The sequence below is a fragment of the Emydura macquarii genome, unplaced genomic scaffold (genome assembly GCF_026122565.2).
Source record: "Emydura macquarii macquarii isolate MOO-44397 ecotype Brisbane River unplaced genomic scaffold, CSIRO-AGI_Emac_v2 contig_1692, whole genome shotgun sequence".
Lineage (NCBI taxonomy): Eukaryota > Metazoa > Chordata > Testudines > Chelidae > Emydura > Emydura macquarii.
The window spans coordinates 1,327,024-1,349,660 of record NW_027131829.1 but is presented as its reverse complement, the minus strand read 5'-3'; positions in this window follow the sequence as shown (position 1 = coordinate 1,349,660).

Here is a 22,637-nt window from a genome sequence, read left to right as displayed (position 1 = left end):
GCACTGAGTGCAGTGACTTGCCCAGGATAACCCAGCAGGCCTGGGGTAAGCTGGGACTACACCCCAGCTCTCCTGACTCCCAGCCCAGTGCCCTGTCCCTGCTATAACCTGCAGGCACAAGTTTGCCATGTGCATTGATTAGATCCCAGGGCCACTTCCTCACAGCTAGGCGGACAGTGATTGTCCATTCATCGCGGTCAGCGCTTATGGCACAGCTCTCGCTGTCCTTCCCTCTGTTTCACTTGCTGTCACCCCATGGGAGCTCCGCCGCTGCCCTGCATGGTGCCCTGACCCCAGCACCGCAAGGGCCACGTTCTCCGCTCAGTGTAAATCCAGAGTGCTGCCAGTTTGTCCAGTGGCCTCACTCTGGATTAGCACCAGCCACACACCCGGCAGGGAGCCAGGACCCGACACCTTGAACAGATCCTCTAGCCTGACTAGAAAGCAGGGGTCAGCAGAGAACCAGCCCCTACTTTCCCCGCCATCCCAGTGGGCCCGCTGCAGCCCTGGGCCAGACTCTCTGGAAGCCAGGGTCAGCTTCCTTCGTCCCCCGCTCCTGAGGGGGCTAGCGAAGGGTTTCCCTTGGCTACTGCCCACAGCCAGAATACTGCGACAGCGCAGGGAGCTTTCTTCAGCCCCCGGACCGAGAGAGGCGAGCACTGTCTGCGCCTCCCTCCAGCCGCGTTCTCCGCAGGCCCCAGGTCATCTCGGTGTCCGACAGGCCCTGATCTCACCGCTGCGCCCCCCTTCCCCCCGCCCGAGGGTGCAGCGTGCGGGCCGCCTCCCGATACCTTCGCTCCCTCTCTGGCCCGCTTGCTCTCCTCCTCTCCTCTCATTTTCTTCCCTCCCCCAGCCCTGCTCATTCAGCGCGTGAGCTCTCCCCTCTCCCCCCACATGCCCTGTTGCCGTGGGGAGACGGCTGACGCCCCCGGCGGGGATTCTCTGTGGCCCGTCTTGCTGGGATCGGGCAGGGCAAGACGACGAGCCGGGCTGTGAATCAGAGCCGAGGAGAGACTCCGGCTCCCATCACACCCAGCTGTCGCTTGGGTTCAGGCTGTGGAGGCTGGAGCTCTGGGAGGTAAATGAAGCTCCCTTTAAATGCCACGTCTTCGCGCTCTTGCTCTGTGCCCAGGGAAGCTCCTGTGGTGTAACGGAGCCTAAAGACTCCAGGGACCCTGCTCCGCTCCTCCTGGGACACCTCTGCTTAAAAAGTCTCAGCTGCTGGGTTTTTTTCCCCCTTTCCCTTTTTTATTGAAGGAATCAAATATATTTGCCCAGCGCGCTGCTGCGGCTGTCACATCTAATGAGATATTTGGAGGATGAGGTACAGGCGGCCGGGGGAGCAGCCAGCCGAGCTCTGCGATATGAAGCGGGGATCAGCTGGGTTTAAGATATGCTGGATGGCAAAGAGAGAGCAGGGGCTGGGAAATTGGACTTGTCGCCAGACCCTCATCATCCTCGGGGCTTGCTTGCTGCCTGGGTTTGCTGCCAGGGCAGGATGTTGGTGGTGGGGGAAGGTTTCCCTGCAGTGGGGTTGTATTAATTTAGATGGACGATATGGGTCCAAAGAGTCAAAGGGGTTTATATAACCCAGTCCCTGTCCAACACGAGACAGTTCTAACCAGGTCTGGGGGTGGGTATCCAGAGACCCCTGCTGCTCAGTGATGGGCAGAATAGTCCCCCCCCCCCCCATTATTTTGTCCACCGATCAGGCCTAATTTCTGATGTGCCGATTTTGATTCACTGATTTCTGGTCCCACACTTTCTTTGTTTGCCAGGCCTTGTGTTAGAGCAGGAGGCCTGTTTGCTTGGACTAATTCAGGCTTTGTCTCGCTTTTCCCACAAACATGTGTTGTTGCAGGTTATTCGACGAACTGCCAGCCCCTTAACCGCCGAACGGCTGAAACGGTGGGAGATCAGCTCTGCTTTAGAGACTTCCGCTGCACCTTGCAGTGGTGTGATCATCCTCCCTCCATGACCAAGTCTGGATCTGGGGGGTGGCTGTGTCCTGCAGAATCCCGTGTGTTCAGTACCACAGGGCTTGTGGCTCTTCCTTTCCTGGGAAGTGCAGAGAAGACAGGAAGACGAGGTAAATGAAAGTAACGTTTGAAACCTCAGAACAGGTTTGGTTCAAGCCTGGGGGGGCTTCATACTTGATAGGAATCAATTTAGCCAGCCCTACGGTGGAGCTGGCCGTTCCGGGGCCCAGCTCAGCAGGTCTGCAGGCTGTGTTTCCATCTGAGCAGTGTTTCCTTCAGACTCTGGGAAAATAGCAAAGACCCCAAGTAAAGGTTCCCTGAGAGAGCCCAGTGTGCGCGTATGTGTGTGTGTGTGTGTATTTAGTGTGCTTAATGTGTGTGTATAATGTGTTAAATGTGTGTATTTCTGTGTTTGTAACAGTCTGTGTAGCAGTGTGGGTGTTTGTGTATCGATGTGTGTGTACACACTGGTGTGCACCCGTGTCTGTGTGTGTGTGTATCAGTATCTGTGTCTGTTTAGCGTGTGTGTGTGTGTACAGAGAATCCACCAGCAAGTGACCTGGGCCCCATGCTACAGAGGAAGGCAAAAAATCCCCAGAGCCTTTGCCAATCTGCCTGGGGGGAAATTCCTTCCCGACCCCAAATATGGTGATCAGCTGAACCCTGAGCATGTGGGCAAATCTCACCAGCCAGACACCCAGAAAGAATTCTCTGCAGTAACTCAGAACCCGCCCATCTAACACCCCATCACAGGCCACTGGCATGTCTACCACCAGTAGTCCAACCACCACCCTACTCCTGGCCCCAGCTCCAGCCCTGCTCCTGACCCCGACCATGGCTCCCTGCTGCAGCTCTGCCCCGTTCCTGGCCCCGGCTCCCGCAGGGTGTGTGGACAGAGTCCATTACGGGTAAGGGGGGCATGACATACAAAGTTTGGGGACCGCTGCTGTAGTGCAGCCCATGAACTGCCTCCCTGCATGTGCTTGTCCCCAGGCCCTCTGGCTTAGCCTCCTATGCGCCCAGTCTGGCCTACGATCCCGCTCCACCGCTGCTGCTGCTAAACCTGGCCCGAGCCAGCCAGTCTGAAATGCCCTTTCAGCGCACGGATGGGGTGATGCTGTGTCTCCGTCTCCGCTCTGCAGAGCCTCAGATGCTGCTAATGTCTTTATTTCATACTAGCACGTCGGCCCCTTCGGGCTGCTGTCACTGCCCTCTGCGCCCTCTCATCCTGACATGCCCCACAACCCAGCCGGCTCTGTGCAGACGCTGCAGGGGCTGCAGGCCGCATTCTTGGTTAATCTCCCTGCTGGGCTCCGCTGGGACCTGTAACCACGTGGCTGGAGCCTCCCGTGTCACAAGCTGGAGCAATGCTGGCAGAGCCCGATTGACACCCTGGGACTCGGGTTCTGCCCCTCTAGGGAGCTGCCCCTCCACAGCCCCCTCTGGAGGCTGAACCGTGGGGAGCAGCTTTCTGAAGACTCACGCAGGGAGGAGTGTGCTGGGCCCTGTACCCGCTGGAGTCCCTGTTTCCTCACCCCTTATGCCGCACAGCATAAAGTGCACTTTATCCCACAGGGCCAGTCACTGCCACCAGCCCAGCCAGGATGCTGCCCTGGAGAGGCTGTGTGACCTAGTGGGCAGAGCACCAGGCTGGGTCTCAGAAAATCAGGGGGCTATTCCCAGCTCTGCCACTGACCTGATGGTGATCCTGGGCAAGTCACTGTCCCTCTCTGTCTGTTTCCCATCCCACCCTCTGCCCATCTTGTGCATGTAGACAGTGAGCTCTTTGGGGCAGGGACTCTGGGTGACGGCGTGTCCACCCACACAAGGGCCAATCAACCTTACAGGCTGCCCCTGGAGAGAATCAGGGCCTGGAGATGTCTAACTGAAGAGGGAGCCCGGCTGGGCGGCTGCAGGCCAGGCTTGTACAAAGGCAGGAAGTTGAGGCAGCAGGGCCTGCAGGGCGGTGCTCCCTAGAGAGGAGTTGGCCAGGGGCAGGAATTGTTCGGGAGAGAGCAGGGGGCTGAGCCCTGAGATCCTGGCCTGTACTGCAGAATCTGGCAAGAAGCCGAGTGGGGGAGGGAAGTAGCCACAGGGACCGGAGGAACCCAGGGGGAGGCCAGGAGCTAGAGAAGTGAGGCAGGAAGGAGCCCAGGGAAACAGCAACAGGGTCTGAGGTTGAATAGACCAGCACTGCTAGGCAAAGGGTCCCTGGGCTGGGACTCGGGGTGGGCAGGCCTGGGTTCCCCTTCTGAGCACTGGGAAAGTGGCTCCAGACCTGGCCTTGGACAAGACTAGAATGGATCAGCATCATGGACTACCAGGGCTGGAAGCGACCTCAGGAGGTCACCTAGTCCCAGCCCTGCTCACAGCAGGGCCCGCAGGAAGAACGCCTCAGACAGACGGCTTGTCCCGAGAGGCTCTGACATCCTGGAAGAGGAGGACTCACTAGTGACCTGGCTGGAAGCCCAGTCACAAAGAGCACACTGAACCCCAGAGAGAGCAGCCAACAGAAAGTGGGGGCTCCGGGTCCCAGGCAGCTGGCAGCTCCTCCGGGTAGCTCTGGCAGCCCTTCAGTGGTGCGGCGGTCAGACTGGGGCCTCAAAGTGGGTGGAAAGACATCCTTCCTCTCCGGCAGCTTGGCTCTGACTGAGCGGAAGGCCTTGCCTCTCCTTTTATACTTCCTGCTCTGCCCGTCCTCCCTCCCCCCCCCCGCTTCCGGTGGGGCGGGCAAGGTTGTTCTGGCTCCACCCACCCAGGGGCGGGCCGTCCCTCCCTGTCCGTCTCTGAGGGAGGCCACGCCCCCTCGCTACAGTTTACCTATACCTTGCTAGATGTTAACAATGTAACCCGATTCGTTTGTGGATGCTCATTCGCTTTCATGTCTTAATTACATTATATTATGCATGCAGATGGTTCCGTAAACCTGAAGATCAAAGATGTAAGATATTGCAGGAAATGATATTACTTACAGTGTCTTCACCTTAAATTGTCTGTGCCAGAATGGAATGCCTTGAGAGTTGGACTGGATAACTGCCTTACGTTCATTAATAGTACTGCTACACCTGTGTGTACACAGGAAATAGGAGAGTTACCTAGTCAGCCAAGGAATGCCTGCTGTGTTATCTGTTGTCAAGAGGTATCTTAGCCTACCAGAGATCTATAAAAGAACTCTAGGGCCTGATCCTGTCATCCCAGAGAGGCTTCAACTTTGTCGGAGGAAGTTTAAATGGCAAGAGTGAGGTCTCCAGGTGCGCGCTGCTATTTCTCATGGAAGAATTTAAACAGACTCTGCACATGGACTGCCCATTGGACTATAACCTGTGGAATTGCTTCTGAAATAACTTTTTACAGCTCATCAGTTCACATCGCTGCTATGAAACTGAGCCAAGAACTTTATTCATATCTGTATGGATGCTGATCTCTTAGCCATACTCACACTGCCTGTTCTCTTTTAATACATCTTAAGTCAGTTAATAAGAATTGGCTGTGTGTATGTGGGTAAAGTCTGAAATATTCATTGACCTGGGGGGTAATGTGTCCAGTCTCTTGGGATTGGCAGATCTTTATGTATGGTGAAGAAGATTTTAAGTAATCCCCACCAGATTTGACTTGGCTGTCTGGGTGGGAGCCCAGGGCTGGATTGCTAATGGGGAGCTGTGGTTTTGGCTTCTGAGTAACCAGTAAGGTGTCGTGGAAGCGGTTTTGTTGCTGGCTTGGTGAATCTATTAGCATCAACCACCAGTTTCGGGGATCGTCTGCCCCATTCTTTGCAATTTGCCCTGATTGAGCAATCTCAGTGTGGCCCCTCTAGCAGCCAAGGTCACAGAGCTGACCCCCAGGCCCAGCCACCAGGGGGCTCCCCAGCAGCGTGTGTACCCCGTTACCGTGTGCGCACACCTGTGTCTGTGCAGTGCTCAGTGCAGTGGGAGCTCCTCTCAGATGGGGCCTCCGGCACTGGTGCAGCAGGCGAGGGACAGGAAGGGGAGTGAATGAGAGGCAGGCAGGCCCTCTGCGCCGCTCACTGACGCCAGGCTGCCCCATTCCCCCAGCTCTGTATTTCACACCCACCACATCTGAGGTTGCCCAGGGCTGGGTCGCTGCAGTGGCCATGGGAGTCAGCTGCACAAGCTGGATGCAGACCCCAATCTGGGGGGGGCGGGTCTCCAGCCTCCCCCTGCCCGCGGCAGCCAGCACAGATACACGCAGGAGGAGCAGGACGTGACTGATGCTCAAGAGAGCAGGACGCCGGCCTCGCCCTGCCCCGAACTCAGCCTGGGTTGATGACCCTCTCAGGCCTGTGGGGCACAGAGCAGCAGCTGTGGCCAGGGTGAGATCCCTCCCCCCAAGATTACACTGGAGACGGAAATGAACCACGTCAGCTGGCTGAGCCCATGTGGCACTTGGCCCCAGAGCCAGCGGTGCCCAGACACCAAAGGAAGCGGGTGGAATTGAGCCGTGACAGGGCTGGTGAGCTGGCTGTCAGTGCGGGGAGCTGCCATGCCTTGGGAGCCAGGCCTGGCTCTCCACGTTCCCATGGTGGTGGGTTGCTGGGGCAGCTGTGACCTGGTGGTGACTGGTTGCCGGGAGAGCCATGCCGTGGGTCTCCAGGTTCCCGTGGTGGCTGGTTGCTGGGGGAGCCGAACGTCCTATCCCCACGTGTCCAGGCAGCGCCTGTAAACACCCGTCAGTGACACCCTGTGGGACCTCGCCTGCTCAGGCGCTGTGGCGTACAGCGCCCTGCACACGAGAGCCAGCCCCGTGCCTGGGCGCAGGCCACACATCTGCGTCAGGCTGAGCCACGCTTTGATCTCCTCTGGGCTGGGCCATGGCAAGGCAGCTCCCAGCCTGCCAGTGGCAGGGGTTCAGAGTGTCCTGTGCACGGGACAGGCAGAGCACAGACAGCCCATGGGCGCCCATGGCCCACTGGACCCCCATCTAACGCTGGACCCCCTCCAGAGTCAGCCCTGTAATGCTGTCAGTGGGCCAGCTCTGCTCTCCTCACCCTCATGGCCGGGCACCAGCAGGGAGGATACTTCCAGCAGAACTTCCCAGCTGCCAGGGAGGAGGGTGGGTCTCATCCCTTTTTGGGCCCCACTCCAGGACCGGGGGCTCTGGGAAGGCAGCTCCCCCAAGGAGCTAGGAGCTAGGCAGGGCGGGAGCCCAGGCCAGCTCAGTGCGCCCTGGCAGACAGCGACGTTAGTGTTCTGTTTCCAGACAGACCCAGCAGAAATGCATCGGACAGACAGACGGACGGTCCTCACCAGGGACATCTCCCGGTATCCAGCCCTGCACCCCTGGCGCTCAGGGAGGAGCCCACATTCAGGCCTAGCCCAGGTGGGGAGAGGGGCCCTGGAGCTGGGGGTGCAGCCTGCAAGGAGGAGGCGGAATGAACAGGAAGATGGGAAGTGTTGGTACACGGGCTGCGTTATGGTTCAATTGCAGCACAGAGCCTTGGCAGGATAAGTCCTATGACTGGAACATTGGTACAGAGCAGCCGCACGGGAGGTGTGTGAAGCCCCCATTCGGGGAGGCTAGCCCATGGCCCCTCCCCTTCCACCTGAGGCCACGCCCCTTCTGCCCTCTCTCTCGCCAGAGCCCCAAACCCTTTACCGTGGCTGGAGGAGCCTCACCCACGCCGACTCGAGCCGCTGGCACGCCTCTGCCCTGGGCAGCCCTGCGTGGCCCCAGCCCTGGAATGCCAGGGGGCCCAAGCGTCAGCCACCTTGAGTCCCACCCTGCCGGCTGACCCCCCTAGCCCCAGCTCCCACCCACTTCGGGGAGAGGATGAGCAAGGGTGAGAAGAGTGAGCAGTGCCGAGGCCATGGGGGAAGAGCAGGATGCAGCAGGAGGGGGTGGGGCTTCAGGGCAGAGCGTGGGTGGAGCCACACCTGCCTGTCTGGGGAGACTTAGCCTCCCCTGACCTACGACACCCACCGCCCATGCAGAGGGCACAGCTTGTTCAGAGAGGATGGACGGCGGGAAAGGAGGAGGGTTGCATTATACAGAAAGGCCCCATACGCTTGTTGTGAGGTCCAGAAGGAGATGGGAGGCAGACCAGCTGAAAGTCTCTGGGTAAAGATAAAAGTGTTAAAAAATAGGGGTGATGGCATGGTGGGGACCTACACTAGACCCCCAAATCAGGGAGAGGAGGTGGGTGAGACATTTCTAAAACAAATACCAGAAATATCCAAAACACAGGACTTGCTGGTAACGGGGGACTTTATCTACCTGCACATCTACTGGGAAAGTAACACAGCAAAACGCACAATCTCCAGTAAGTTCTTGGAAGGTAGCAGGGACAACTTTTTGCTCCAGAAAGTGGAGTAAGTAATCAAGGGAACATCCATTTTAGACTGGATTCTGGCCAACAAGGAGGAACTGGCAGCGAATTTGAAGGTGGAAAGCAATTTGGGTGACAGTGATGGTGAAATGAGCGATTTCAGGATGCTAAGGAGAGGAAGGCGGGAGAGCAGCAGAACAAGGACAGTGGACTTCAAAAAAGCACTTTAACAAATGCAGAGAATTGGTAGGTAAGATCCCATGGGAAGAAAATCTAAGGGAAAAAGGAGTAGAGGAGAGCTAAGGTGGGTGAGGGTCTTTTATTGGACCAACTTCTGTTGGTGAGAGAGACCAGCTTTCGAGCTCTTCTTCAGGAGAGCTCGCAGCTCCTCAAGGAGACAGTACTGACCGCACAATTGCAAGTTACCCAGCTGCAAAGGAAAGATAGAAAGAATAGTAAGAGGCCACCTTGGCTCCATCAGGAGCTCTGAAAATCAAAACTGAATCCTACAAAAAGTAGAAACAGTGTCCAATTGCTACAGAAGAATAGCCCAAGTATGCAGGGACAGAATCAGAAAGGTTCAGGCACCAAATGAGTTACATCTGGCAAGGGACATAAAAGGTTCTTTAAACACATTAGGAGCGAGAGAAAGAAGAGTAATGTCCTCTGGTGTGGGAAAGTGTCCTTCTCATACTTAGTGGGGAAGGAGAGCTCATAACTGATGACATTGAGAAAGCTGAAGTGCTTAAAGCCTATTTTGCTTCAGTCTTCACTGAAAGGTTAACGTTGACCAGATACCAGATGTATTCAAGTCAGCGGGGCCTGAGGAGATCCATGCTAGGGTACTTGAGGAACTAGCTGAAGCAATCTCAGAGCCGTTAGCAACTATTTTTGAGAACTCCTGGAGGACAGGAGATGTCCCAGAAGACTGGAGAAGCGCAAACATAGCATGCCTATCTTTAAAAGGGGGAACAAGGAGAACCTGGGAATGATGGACTAGTCAGCCTAATTTTAATCCCTGGAAAGATACTGGAGCACGTTTTTAAACAATCAGTTTGTCAGCAGCTGGAGGATAAGAGGGTTCTAAGGAATAGTCAGCATGGACTTGTCATGAACAAATCGCACCAAACCAACTTCATTTCCTTCTTTGACAGGGTTCCTGGCCTAGTGGATGGGGGAAGCGTAGGCGTTTGGCACAGTCCCACACAGCATTCCCATAAGTAAAGTAGGGAAGTATGGTCTAGATGAAATTACTGTCAGGTGGGTGCCCAACTGGGTGAAAGACCATTCTCAAAGGGTAATTAGCAATGGCTTGCTGTAAAATGGGGTGGGCGTATCTAGTGGGGTCCCTCCGAGGTCAGTCCTGGGTCCGGCACTATTCAATATTTTCATCAATGACTTGGATAATGGAGTGGAGAGTATATTTATAAAATTTGCAGGTGACATTAAGCTGGGAGGGGTTGCAAGCACTTTGGAGGGCAGGTTTAAAATTCAAAACGACCTTGACAAATTGTAGAATTGGTCTGAATTCAACAAGATGAAATTTAATACAGACAAGTGCAAAGTGCTACACTTGAGGAGGAGACATCAAATGCACTGCTACAAAATGGGAACTAACTGGCTCGGCTGTAGTACTGCTGAAAAGGAGCTGAGGGTTATAGTGGACCACAAACTGCAGATGAGTCTTCAGTGTGATGCAGCTGCACAAAAGGCTAATAAGATTCTGCGGTGAATTAACAGGCATGTTTTATGTAAGACACGGGACCTAATTGTCCCACTCTGGTTGGCACTGGAGAGATGCCAGCTGCAATATTGTGTCAGAATTCAGAACAGAGCAACAAAAATGATCAAAGGTTTAGAAAGCCTGATCTGTGAGGAAAGGCTGAAAAAACTGGGCACGTTTAGTTGTGGGAAAAGACGAGTGAAGGGGCCTGATAACGATCCTCCAATGTGTTAAGGGCTGTTGTAAAGAGGATGGTGATCAATTGTTCTCTGTCTCCACCGGAGGTAGGACAAGAAGCAATGGGCTTACTCTGCAGCAAGGAGATTGAGGCTAGATATTGGGAAACGTTTTCTAACTATAAAGCTTGTCAAGCTCTAGCCTAGGCTTCCAAGGCAAGTCATGGAGTCCCCATCATGGGACGTGTTTAAAAACAAGTTGGACAAACACCTGTCAGGGTTGGTCTAGGTGTACTCGGTCCTGCCACAGTGCAGGGGGCTCGACTTGATGACTTCCCGAGGTCTCTTCCGGCCCCACATTCCTATGACGGTAGGATCCCTTCGCCTGGCATTTGGGAATGGCGGTGCGGTGAAATCTGTGCATCCTCCTGGGGTGAGAGCCATGCGAGGGGGAGGAGCGGAAAGACAGCCCCCAATGCACGGACCCCAGGCGGCTCGCACCGGGCTCTGGGTCTCAGCCCACTGCTGTGCCAGCCAACAGCGCCTCGTCCCCTTCCCTGCCCCAGCAGGCTCCTTGACCCCTTCTCTCCCCCTGCCACAGTGTGGGAGCTGGGATCCAGCCTCTGGCAGAGATCACTGCTGGCGGCTGCCCTGTGGCCTCCCTTGGGGACCGTCTGTGAGTGGGTCAGAGCATCGACAGCGGCACAGGAGGCAGCAGCAAGAGCGCCCGTGTCCCAGCCCAGCAATGGGGAGTGGGGCTGTGGGGTGGAGGCCATAGCATGGGGCAGCAGGGGAGGGGCCAGGAGGCCAGCCAAGCCAGCGGCCCAAGTTTGAAACTAGCACCTGAAACACGTCCCTCCGGGGTTGGGACCCATGGCTCCGGGCACTGCCCACCCTCTGCCCTGTCTCAGGCTGTCCCAACCCCTGCGCCGCACCAGCAGCTGCTCCTGGCCGGGCGTGGTGGGGACGGCTCAGCCCCGGTGCTGTGAGCAGGTCTCCCGCCCAAAGCCGCTCTGCGATGCCCGTGTCAAAGGCAGGGCCGGGCTGAGATGCTGCCAGGTGACATCTAGAGAACTTCATCTGTGCAGGGGGGCAAAGGCTTGGGCGCGGGGAGGGAGAAGGGAGGTTTCGGGGTGGTCTGCGCAGTTTGGGGAGGGCGCTGACTCGGCCTCCAGTGGGCGGGGAGAGCAGGGGTCACCCCAAGGTATCGTTGGTGCCATGCCGACCCCTGCTCGCGGGGCCTGGGCTGATCCCAGCACGCTGATGTGATCGGGAGCGACGGACGGGCTGCGAAGCAGGCCAGGATGGCATTGTTTCTCCTGCCTTCAGCTGTTTTGTTCCTGCGCTGTCACCACTCCTGGGCTCCCCCCGGTTGGAGACTATAAACACGGAGTGACAAGATCCAGAGTGGAAGGGGGTGAGGAGCGCGTCTGGGGCCGAGCGGGAGTGAGCATGTGATTCGCCGGGGAGGCGGCGTGGCTCGGAGCCCTGCTCTGACGGCTCTGCAGCTGCAGGGCACTGTCTGTCGGGAGAGGAGATATTAGCGATAATAAGAACGCAGGCCGGGGAATGCTTAACCCTTGGCTGTCCAGCACAGGCGGGGCGGCCTTGGAGCCTCCTGGACACCCTGGCCGGGACCCTAAAGCCGCAGGAGAGGGGAGGGGGTGGGCGATGCAGTTCAGCCTCCCTGGCTGATGGCGAGGGAGGGGAGCGCTTTCCCAAATGTCCTGCGCCGGGCGTGGGACAGGCTGGCACGAAATTCAGACACCGGGTTCAAACCTGCAAACATCCGGGGGGTTCCTGGAGGAGTTGGACCCACTGAGCGGTTCGTGGGGGTGGGAGCAGGGAGCCCATCTCCCAGAGCAGGCAGCTGGGGCTGGTGGGTTGGGTACCGGGGTGGGGGCTCTAGTCCCAGCTCTGCCACTGAGCTGCTGGGTCCCTTGGGCAAGGTGCTGCCCCTTTGTTCCCCCTCCGTCTCTTGGGCCTGGGCCTGGCCCTGATCTTTCATGAGGCTGTGGGTGCAGATGTCAGCCATGACTGAGGACCCAGACTGTGTTACGAGGGCGTTACTGAAGAAAGCCTGTAGCATGGTGCGTGTGCACAAGGGGCTGAAGCAAGACTGCACAGCCACCCGCCCTGCCGCCATCGCCGCCCTCCCAGGGCTTGACTTTGCAACCTCACGACTGGAGGGACACGGTGCGGGAGGTAATGGCTTGCACTGGACCAACTTCGGCTGGGGAGAGAGACGCTTCGAGCCACACCGAGCTCTTCCTCAGGGCTGGGGAAGGTGCTCCAAGCATCCCGGAGAAAGGCAAGGCGGAACCGATTGTCCCGAATAGCCTGGGCCCTGCACAGCGACAGCTGCCTGCAGGCACCCGCCGAACGTCCTTGTACCCGGGGGTTTTGTATGTGCTGCCCTAGGCTTTTCAAGAAGCGAACTGAAAAACCAGCAATGCCATCAGCAGTGGCGCCTTTCCGCCCTGCTGCGGGACGCTGAGAACAGTAGCAGGGACCCTTTGCCTGTGGGTTTCACAGACACGCGCAGGACGGCGAGACGCAGGAAGCCGGGGTTCTGTCCCAGGCTCTGGAGGGAAGCGTGCTCTAGTGGGCACAGAGGCTTCTGCCTGTTTCCCCCAAGCTTGATCCTTTCTACCTCATCCCCTCCAACCTGCCCCCGTCCCAGCCCTGACTCTCCCCCCGCCAGCTCCTTGACTATCCCATGCCAGGCTTCTCATCCCAGCCCTGCTCCTTGGCCAGTCTCACTTTCTCTCCCCTCTCCAGGCCCAGCCTCTCCAGACTCCTTGTCCCAATTTACTCTTTTCCCTCCCCGAGGACCTGGCTGGTTCTTGTCCCTCCCCATGGCAATCAGACGGCTTTCTGCCCCAACCACCTGGGCGCCAGCAGGGGACCCCCTGGGAACCTGTCTCTGGGATGCGCTAAGCTCTCTGACCAGTTCCCAGCCCCACCCGGCCTGGGGCAACCGGCAGAAGCCAACAGAGGGAACGCCGGTGCTGTTCTGTAGCCTGGGCTGGAGGGAGCACGCCCGGGGCCCTGTGGGGTCGGTGCTACACTGGTGTCTCCTCCCCCGATTGCTACAGCCCTGAGCGCCGGGGCTCTGGAAACCAAGGTGGGCAATGGGGGCAGAAGGCTCTTCTCAGCTCCAGACCCTCCACCAAGGCCTTTTCCCCAGGATCTGCTGAGTACCTGTCGCTGGAGCGTCCCACTGGACTGACGGGCCCCGCGCAGCCTGGCGTCGCCCCAGGGCAGTGCCGGTCGCCCCCTCTGCTTACGCCGCTGGTGAGCTGGGTACTGAACTTCCTCCCCCACTGGTGTAAATGGGTGTCGCGCCACTGGAGTCAATGGGGGAGATGCCCAGCTGGTGTAACTGGGCCCAGCGCCACTGCAGTCAGTGGGACCTGTGCTGATTCGCACCAGCTGAGGATCCGGCGCCTGCTGTTTGCTGGCGCTGCGCTGGGATTAACACGGGCGCTCTGGCAGGGCTGCCGGTGCCTGCGTGGTGCTTGTGAGCGGCTCCTTTAACACCCAGCCCCTCTTGGCAGCCGTGTCCTGCAGGGCATCTCAAGTCACTTTGCTGAGCAGCCAAGCATGGGAGCATGACTCACCCGCGATCCCTCCCGGGGAATGGGGTGGAGAAGGAGTTCCTCTGGGGCAGCCGCGAGGGCGCTTCCCCCAGCCAGGGACATTTTGTGTTTGGAAGGGGCGAGGAAGAGCCCGGGGCTGGGGAGGGGGCAAAGGTTGTGTGGGCAGGGATTCAATTATAAATAAAAAATTGAACTAGCCACTCGTGGGGAGAGCCGGGGCCCTCGGCAGCCCCTGCAAGCCAGGTCTGTGCACGCAGGCTGCAGCGCACGGGCTGATTCGCACACTTCCAGTTCCAGCTTCCCCCGCACAGCAGGCCTGGGAATTAAACGGAGCTGTCCTCCTCGGGGAAAGCCCACTGGAGCCAAAGGAGGCTGCTAAGGCTCTTCTAACAATACAAATACTCTGCTCTTCCTTAGCGCCTGCCGAGGAAGGACCTTGGTGCACTTGGCAAAGACTCGTGCATTAAGCATCATAATCTCGCCCCCCCCCGCCGCAGCCTTGAAATGCGCAGATGAGGAAACTGAGGCACAGAGCAGTGACTTGGTGCAGCACCACTGAAGTGGAGGCAGTGATGCAGAGGAAAGATGAGGAGAGCCAGAGGAAGCCAATGTGGCCACACAAGGAGCTTTTTGGCTTTCCGAAGCCCCAAAGGGACCCACAAAGGGAATGGAAGGAGGGGCAGGTCACATGGGAATAGCACCAGTGTGGAGGGACCAAACCAAGGCGAGGAGCAAGTTCCAGCTGGTGAGGAACGTGAGGTCTTCAAATGCCATCTGCAGGCTCGGATCAGGGGCTGGTGAGTGCAGGGCTTCATCTGGCTTCCCTCGCCCAGCGCAGACCAGGAGGTCTTCCCCAGTGCGGGAAGGCGATGGAGGCTCGGCCCTTGGGTTCCAGCAATCCCAGTTGCTCTCCCAGTCCAGGGGATGGAGGAGGAGGCCTCTCTTGCCGTGCCCGGTTACCATGGGGGCCTGGTTGCGGAGAGGGAGGGTCCAGGGAGTGGAAGACGGAGCCGCTGGTGTGGTTGCAGTGGCAGGCAGTAGCCGTGGCCAGCTTGTGTGCGGGAGGAGCTGGTGGGCCACACACGGGGGAGCTCAGCCCTGCTCCTGGCATGAAACCGACAGAAAAGGTGCACGCACTTATTGGCAGCTGAAGGCGAGGGGCCGTGCAGCCCCCCCTGGGGGATGGGTCCCTCCCGGGCGCTGTGCTGGCTGGGGCAACAAAGCTCCCCGGGGTGTGTCTGCTTGGTGCGGGGAGAGGCTTCCAGCTCCTGCCACGTCTGTCTGTCTGCTGTGCCGTGGACTCAGCTGTCGCCCGTGCAGGCTTCGCTCTCAGCGGCTCCCCGCACGCTGCAGCCTGGCATCGCTCTGGCAGCCTCCCTGGGGCGAGCAGCTCACCCTTGGCGGGAGGAAAGCGATGGAGCCGGCCAGGCCAGGGCTCGCGAAGCAGAAACCTCCACTCGGCAAGGCAGGGCAGGGCAGGAGCGCCCAGCCCGGGCGATGGGAAGAGGCAGTAAACCCGCTTCCCATCCCCCCTACCCTGGGTCAGTCCTCCTGGGCCCTGCAGATGGGCCCCGGCCCTGGAGGCAGGTGAAGGCTGAGGTGCCTGCAGATCAGTGCAGTCCTCGCTCTAAGATCCGTGCCGGGGGGCCTGTCTGCCAGTGCGGGGAGAGTGGCAGCAAATCAAGGGAGTGGAGACGTGCCGGGGTCAGAGCAGAGACGGGCGGCAAAGTCAGGAGCTCAGCGACCCACATCCCGCCGCTGGGGCCTTCGCAGGGCTGGCGGGACTCAAGGGAACCTTCCCGCTCAGGGGCTGGCCGCGGAGACCGGCAGCAGTGCTGAGCGCCGCTGGCTCTCGCCGTCCGCTGGGCGCGGCCCCTGGCAGGACTGGGCCCACAGCTTGGAAGTAAAACAGAGCAAGGACGGGTCGGCTCCTCAGGGCGTGTGACGGCCCAAACACTCAGCCAGCGTGACTTGAAGCCCAGGGGGTCCATGCCCCCAGTGGGGATCTGGCCCGTGGTTTCTCAGAGGGGGCACAGCCCACCCAGTCCTTGCGACATCCCCTCCCCTGCCTCAAGCCAGCCTCAGGAGTGGGAAGCAGAGGAGGGGAGCCACAAACACTCCAGGGGTCTAGTGTAAACGCTCCCGCCCCACTGGATTTCCTCTCTGGAGCCCAAGCGCCTGGCTGCAGCACTTGCCCCGTGCCAGGACCCAGACCTCCCGCCCGCACTGGTGCTCCCAGCCTGCGCCTTCTTTCCTCGGATGCAAATGGCAACACCAGGTGCAGAGGGGGCAGGGGCAGACCTAACAGCCCTCCCCCTGCACTCCCCCCCTGCGCCCCTCCCGGTGGGTAGGGGTTCCTGCAGCATGTGCCTTTCTGCACTGCTCCACTGCAGCTCACCCCTCTGTTCACACTGCACCAGGCCCAGAGCCTGCAGCCCTGGAGGTGTCCTCTGGTACAGCTGCCAGCAAGGAACCGGGGTCGCTTGCAAGAGAAGCTAGATGCTACAGCCCCTGCCGTGCTCATGAAACACAAGCCCCCGCGGCACTTTCTGCCAGAATGGAGCTGTCAGCAGTATGTCCTGGCCAGATCTCCACCGGGGTGATGCCATTCTGCCCACCGAAAGCACTTCTGCAATTTCAACTCAACACTCCATTCTAGCTGCTGTGTTGCACTCCAGAGGTGGCTGCATTTCTGGGGGGTGAGGGGGGATGGCATGCTTAGAAAGTAAATTCAGATCCTTTCACATGAAAGGCACCAGAGAAGTGATTTGAGCGATTATGGTAAGAAAGAATTACTGATGAACCGGCAGGCTTGTGAGAAGATACAAATTGGGTGGCAGTCAGCAGGATTCTGGGGCCTGGGATCAGGACATCCATGGACGTGTAAGATGCAGTGAGCTGGGTGAGGAAGAAGCTGTGGGAAAAAATGAATCATGGCAAAATGAAAATCAGAGCTTTAAAGAGTTGTAAACCTCATTCCAGACCCTAGGGCTTCTGTACACAGGGAAATTTACCGGCAGAGCTCCCCGGGAATAATATCCCACTAGGGTTCTACGCTACAGCTTCCCACGTGGCCAGCTCATTCCCGAAGGAACGTGCCTTCTTCTGGTTTAGCTTTGACTGCTTTCAACCCAGGCAAGACAGCCACTTCGCCTTGGTGCTGTATTGTTCCTCCATGCACAGAGCCAGGGGACACTCCCGGCCAGAATGGATTTCATTCTCATTGCAGAATTAAATGAGGACTTTCCAAGTAGCTTCAGTCACCTTATGCATGTTAAAGAAACCTGGTGGGATGTCCTGGGATTGTTACAGAGAAACTGGATAAACCCCGTGAACTCCTGCTGCTGGAAGGATGTAACGTAACACGACTTTATTGCGTAGCATGCAGAACGGTAGCACACGAGAACGGGAAGCCAGAGAGACAAAGCCGGCTGCTCCCTGAACAAGGGAAGCTCGTGACCTCACCCCACCTTACTGTAGGCTGGGTCTTTTCAGAGTGACTTAGATCCCAGGCCCCTTAGCCTGCCAACAGGCCCAGGAAGCCCTTTATTCTGACAGTGATAGCCTGCAATTGTAATACAGTTTTCAGTACACCACAGTGGTGAGCAAAAGGTTTGACTGATATTTTCAAAAGTGCCTTATGGAGCTAGGTGCTCAAAGCCTACAGTATTCCCTGGGATCTGGACTCCCCTAGCTTCCTTGGGAAAGCAAAGCCTCTGCCCCTAGAGATTTTGTCTGATTTTACTGCACGCCAAGCGGGCGCTGCCCCTGGGAAACTCCAGATGAAGCTGATTTTCGCCCTGCGCTGAGGCTGGCTGTGCTGCGAGGGACTGGGATCCTGTGGATGAGGCTTACATGGCTCCAGCTCCATTCACGAAGCCCAGAGGGTTGGTCCCATTGGAGATGCCCCACCAGGTGATGCTGGGGCCCATGCAACCTCCTTCACCCTTATTGTTCACTACATGGTGCGCATGCTGCAGGACTGATTTGTGCTCCATTACTCAGCCAGAGAGCGCGCTGCAGGCAGCTGGCAGACACGGAACCAGGACCAGCTCAGAGGAGGAGGATGCAAAGGCATTCAGGAGGATGCACATTGAGCTTTCCAAAGACAGGCCTGCAGCACTCAGAACATCTCCAGCATTACTGGGATGCTGCTTCGGAAGGCCCGGCAAGAGTGTGAGCTGCCCCTCACTAGGCGCTGCCTCGGACGGGGATGGCCCCCTGGTTTAGCTGAGATCCCCTGCGGGCGGTTCTGTGACGAGTTCCCGAGGAAGGATGAATTGGTGAATGATGCTCTGGTATTGGACTCGCGTCTCCTGGGTTCTATTCCCAGCTCAGGTACAGACTCAGCCTGAACCCGACACTCCACCTCTCCATGCCCCGGTCCTGCCCTGCCGCTCAGACGGTGAGCTCTTCGGGTCACGGCCCAGCGCTCGCTCTGTACCGGTTGCAGTGCCCGGCATGACGGGGCCCTGATCCCAGCTGACCCACTGGGACACAAACCCTACTGACGCCTGACTGAGGCAGGTGTCCGTCTCCCCAGGCCTGAAGCACGGGGGACAGTTTTGTGGTTCATGCTGGTCTAGGGCTCTCCCAGATAGACATTTTCCAAGACTCAGCACATGTTGGATGCTGCTTTCCACCTCCTCCCACGTACACATCCGGCTGTATCACCCCCTCCCCAACAAGGGCCCAGCGTGTCTCTGGCTCTGCAGTTATAACCCAGAAATCCACCATCCGCACTTGCAAACAGTGTAACGCCCCCCGCTGCTTGGGTTTCCCTAGCACCCGGTTAGCACTTTTTTCGGCCCGGCAGTGGGTGCCCATTGTGAACCACACAATGCTCCATTTACACGTTGATAGCCAGCTAAATATCTCAAGCCTGAAAGAAACGTGTTTCTCCCCTTTTCTGGTGACCAGCCCCAAGTCACAGATTTAAGAAGGTTCTGTTCAGTGTCAGTACATAACGCCTTCCGTGTCATCTGTCCACACAGCTCCCAATGGCTATGAGGAGAACCAGTGTGACACAGGCTTCATTAGAGACCGTGCTCGGCACTCTTTGGTGAGCTAGGATGTAGATACTAGACCCTGGGGATCCCTGTAACTCTTATGCCCCCCTGTGCTCTCTGCTGGTTGGCCCAAGACGTCCCTCGGTCACACCTATCATAGAAGAATTATAGAAGATGAGGGTTGGAAGGGACCCTAGGAGGTCATCTAGTCCAACCCCCTGCTTAAAGCAGGACCAACTCCAACTAAACCATCCCTGCCGGGGCTTTGTCAAGCTGCAGCTTAAAGACCTCTAAGGCTGGAGATTCCACCACCTCCCTAGGGAACCCATTCCACTTTTTCCTAATATCCAACCTAGACCTCGCCCACTGCAACGTCAGACCATTGCTCCTAGTTCTGTCATCTGCCACCACTGAGAACAGCCTAGTTCCATCCTCCCTCTTGTGCTGACTCAGTCGGGGCAGCCACTGGCTGATGTGCAGGCGTTGTGCCAGGGCCCTCTGCCTGGGCCAGCCAGCCTCTGCCACGCTTTCTTTACCCTTCATGCGAACAAATTTACACACCATATTCGTGGAGGGTGATTCTCCGGCAGAGCAGTCTGGAGCTGGTGCCTTTGGTTCTGTGTGGCCAGACACAAGGCGAGTGGGCGGTGAGGCCCCTGAAGCTCCTATTTACTAGGCATAACTACCCGCGCGGCCACCTCGCCATCGTTTCTCTCACTGAGTGCTTCTGTTCAGTGCGGTTTGAGTGTTTTACTCGGAAAAGCTTTTAGTTACCGTCCCCCGCTTGCACTGCGCCTAGCCCTGCGTCAGCGTCATCAGTGCACAGGTCACACACCTTGTCAAAATCTGGCCTGGACTTCCTGACAAGCTGCTCTCCACACTGCCTGGGTGGGCTGGGACTTTCTGCACAAGTCTGTGCTAGCAGATCCAATGCCACAGAACTCCCCGCCCCCACCAGATCTGCAGCAGTAATTAGCCAAGCCTCCAAACGACTGGACTTGCTTTTTGGTTCTGGGTAAAGGCCACTTAACAATGGATGCCACTTTCAAGGGATCCAGGCAAATTTGCCGCCTCCTCCCCACTGTCCTAAGTAAGAGACGTCAGCTCCCCCTGTTTTACACTTGGACATTTTCACTGTGAGACAGGCTCAGGAATTTTGCCCTGCCTACCACGTCATCAGTTCCGGGCAGAGGGGTGAGCATCAGGCGCTGGGACAGCATTCATCGTGATCTTTCTGCACTCAGCACAAAACCTTCTGGCCTCATGGTTTTGGGGGACCATAACACCTGGCGAAGCCCAGGCGCTCTCCCAGTAACTACCCCTGTCCAGCGTGCTGGCTAGCGTCTTGGGAGCTTGCTCCTGCATTTTGCCAGTTCTTCAGTGTGCTCTGCTGGGGGCCGTGTGATCCCCCAGTGTTAATCTTACGGCCCATTTTCTGAGTCGGCCCCAGCCAGCTGGAAAACACCTGCTGCCTTTTCAGCACAACCCTAACCTCTGTTCTGTTAGCGTTAACTCTTTACATACCGCCCAGCCTTCTAGGGAGGTGTCAGCCATCAAATCAATAACAGGGGCTGGCTTAAACGCCCCCTCTGCACGGCATAGCATGTTTACCATGGCTTCCGCACCGTGACACACTTTTAACCTGTGTATCTGGACAGTCTGAAGTGCAGCCCTGCTGCAGGTCCTTAGTACGTCGTAAATAGCCTCGTTAACCCGTTCTACCACCTCAAAGGCCCCTCCCCTGCCGCCTGCATTTTGGGGTTTGTTACAGGAGTAGCAGATCACCCACATCAAATGCTGGCTCACCATTGCTGTGCTCGTGCCGGTCCTTCTGAGCTGCTTGGCTTTTTGTGAACTTTTTCTGTACCCTTCCCACCACAGTCTTTAAATCCTCCCTAGACCTTTGCACACATACCCTTCCACCTCAGTGCCCCTGTCCAGGAGTCCCTGACGAGATCCAGGGAACACCTGACCTTTCCCCCACAGAGGAGATCAAATGGGGGGAATCCTGTGGACTCCTGGGGTACCTCCCTATAAGCAGATAACAGGCAGGGTAACGTTACATCCCAGTCACTTGCCCTTGCATTTATTGCATTGGTTACCAGCAGAGATTCTGGAGTTCCTCTCGCCGACTCTCCGAGATAGCCTGTCTGTCTCTGGATGATGTGGGGCTGATTTTTTTTGCCATACCCCACCCAGCATCCAAAACTCACTAAATAGCTGGGACATGAAATCTGACAAGGTTTCCACCCTGTTGAATACACAAAAGAATGCCTTAGCAACAAATTCCGCTTCTACATTAGACAGAGATTGCTTCTGGGTTCCTGCTGGCAAAATCCACCACAACTGGCAGACGTTGGTTTGCCTGCCGGGTTGGCTGGGGTAACAGCTCTAGGATATCCCTGGCCACCCCAGCGGTGTACCGCGGGTCTCTGGCGCCCGGGGAGCCATACTTACATTGGCACCCCCTCCCGTCGACAGCACCCCGCTCAACCTTTCTCACACCCATTCTGTTCCCAAGGGAGCAGTAGAAGGGCAGCCTGGGCTAGTAACATTAACACCACACGGGGCTTTGAGGTGTTTGTTGGGCTCCCCGAGACGTCTGTTCTTTGCCGCACCTCCTTCCCTGTTCCAGGAAGAACCGCCCCGCTGGCGTATCGGATACTGCCGTGGAGGGCTCCTTAGGCTTTCCCGGGAGGGGCTGCACTTTGCTCTGCAGCAAATGCCACTGGTTTTGCATGCTCTGAGGTTGTCTCACGTAAGGGGGATGCCTCCTCCCCAACCCCAGAGCCACAGTGCTGCTTTCCACTGCTAAGGACACAGCTGCTGCTCCCCAGCCCCGCCACTGCTGTCCCTTCCCCGCAGGGGTCACCTCTGGGAACTCAGAGCCACGTCCCCTGTGCTGCGTGCGGGTCACTGTGCTCACGGCTTTGGGCAGCGAGGTTATGTCATTTCCAACCAGCACGGCCCCCTTGAAAGTACCCCTCACAGGTAACAACTCCATGCAGGTTAAAGACGCCGTGGTTTTCAACTGCCCCCAGGCCAGGAGTTTGACCTCCTCCCCGGGGTTAGATCGCCTTCCTTTCATGTCTCTTCTGCCTAGAGACATTAGTGCTCCAGGCTCTTACCTCCCCGGCTCAGCCGTGTACCATCTACCTGAACCTGTGTCATGGCAAATGAACTAGAAACTCCCGCTGCTGCTGCTGACATCTGTGGCGTGAAACTGGCCGGAGTGGGGAGTGTGTCTGGATCCCCACGTGGGACCTCCTTGGTCTGGGTCTGATCACCGGGTTACCAGGAGATGACCGGGACCAGAGTGATGGGTGCTTAGTCTCCTCTCCTCCCTCCTTTCCCCAGCAACAAACCGGGGCCCTCCCTTTTACTACAGGCGTTTGCCCGTCCCTTTGGGACTTGTGCTCGGTGAAAGGTCTAGTAAGGATCACTCAGTAGCCTGGGCTGCCTCTTCCACAGGGGCTGGGCTTTCTTCCCCAAGCCGCTCTCAGCTCAGCTGAGCAGACGTTGCCAAACAGCTACTGAGCCGCCAGATCTATTTGCTTCTTGTAATGTTGTGCCTTTAGTTTTTACCCAGTTCCTCAAATAAACCCCTAGTTTGTGAACAGAATCCTGGGCCTTTGCTTTGGCCAGTTCTGTGGGGTTTCTCGCTGTTCAGCGCTATGCCACTGGTGCGATTTGAAACCTTTGGAATGCAGGTACTTTAGAAATGTCGTCCTTCCCAGCCATCTCCTTAAACACCTGCAGAGCTTTCCCTGCCAGTTTGCAGAGTGAGCCAGCGTTTCTCTGGCCATCAGGGATATTGTTTGCACTGCCTTGAGGTGGTTAAATAGTCTTCAGTGCAATCAGTCTC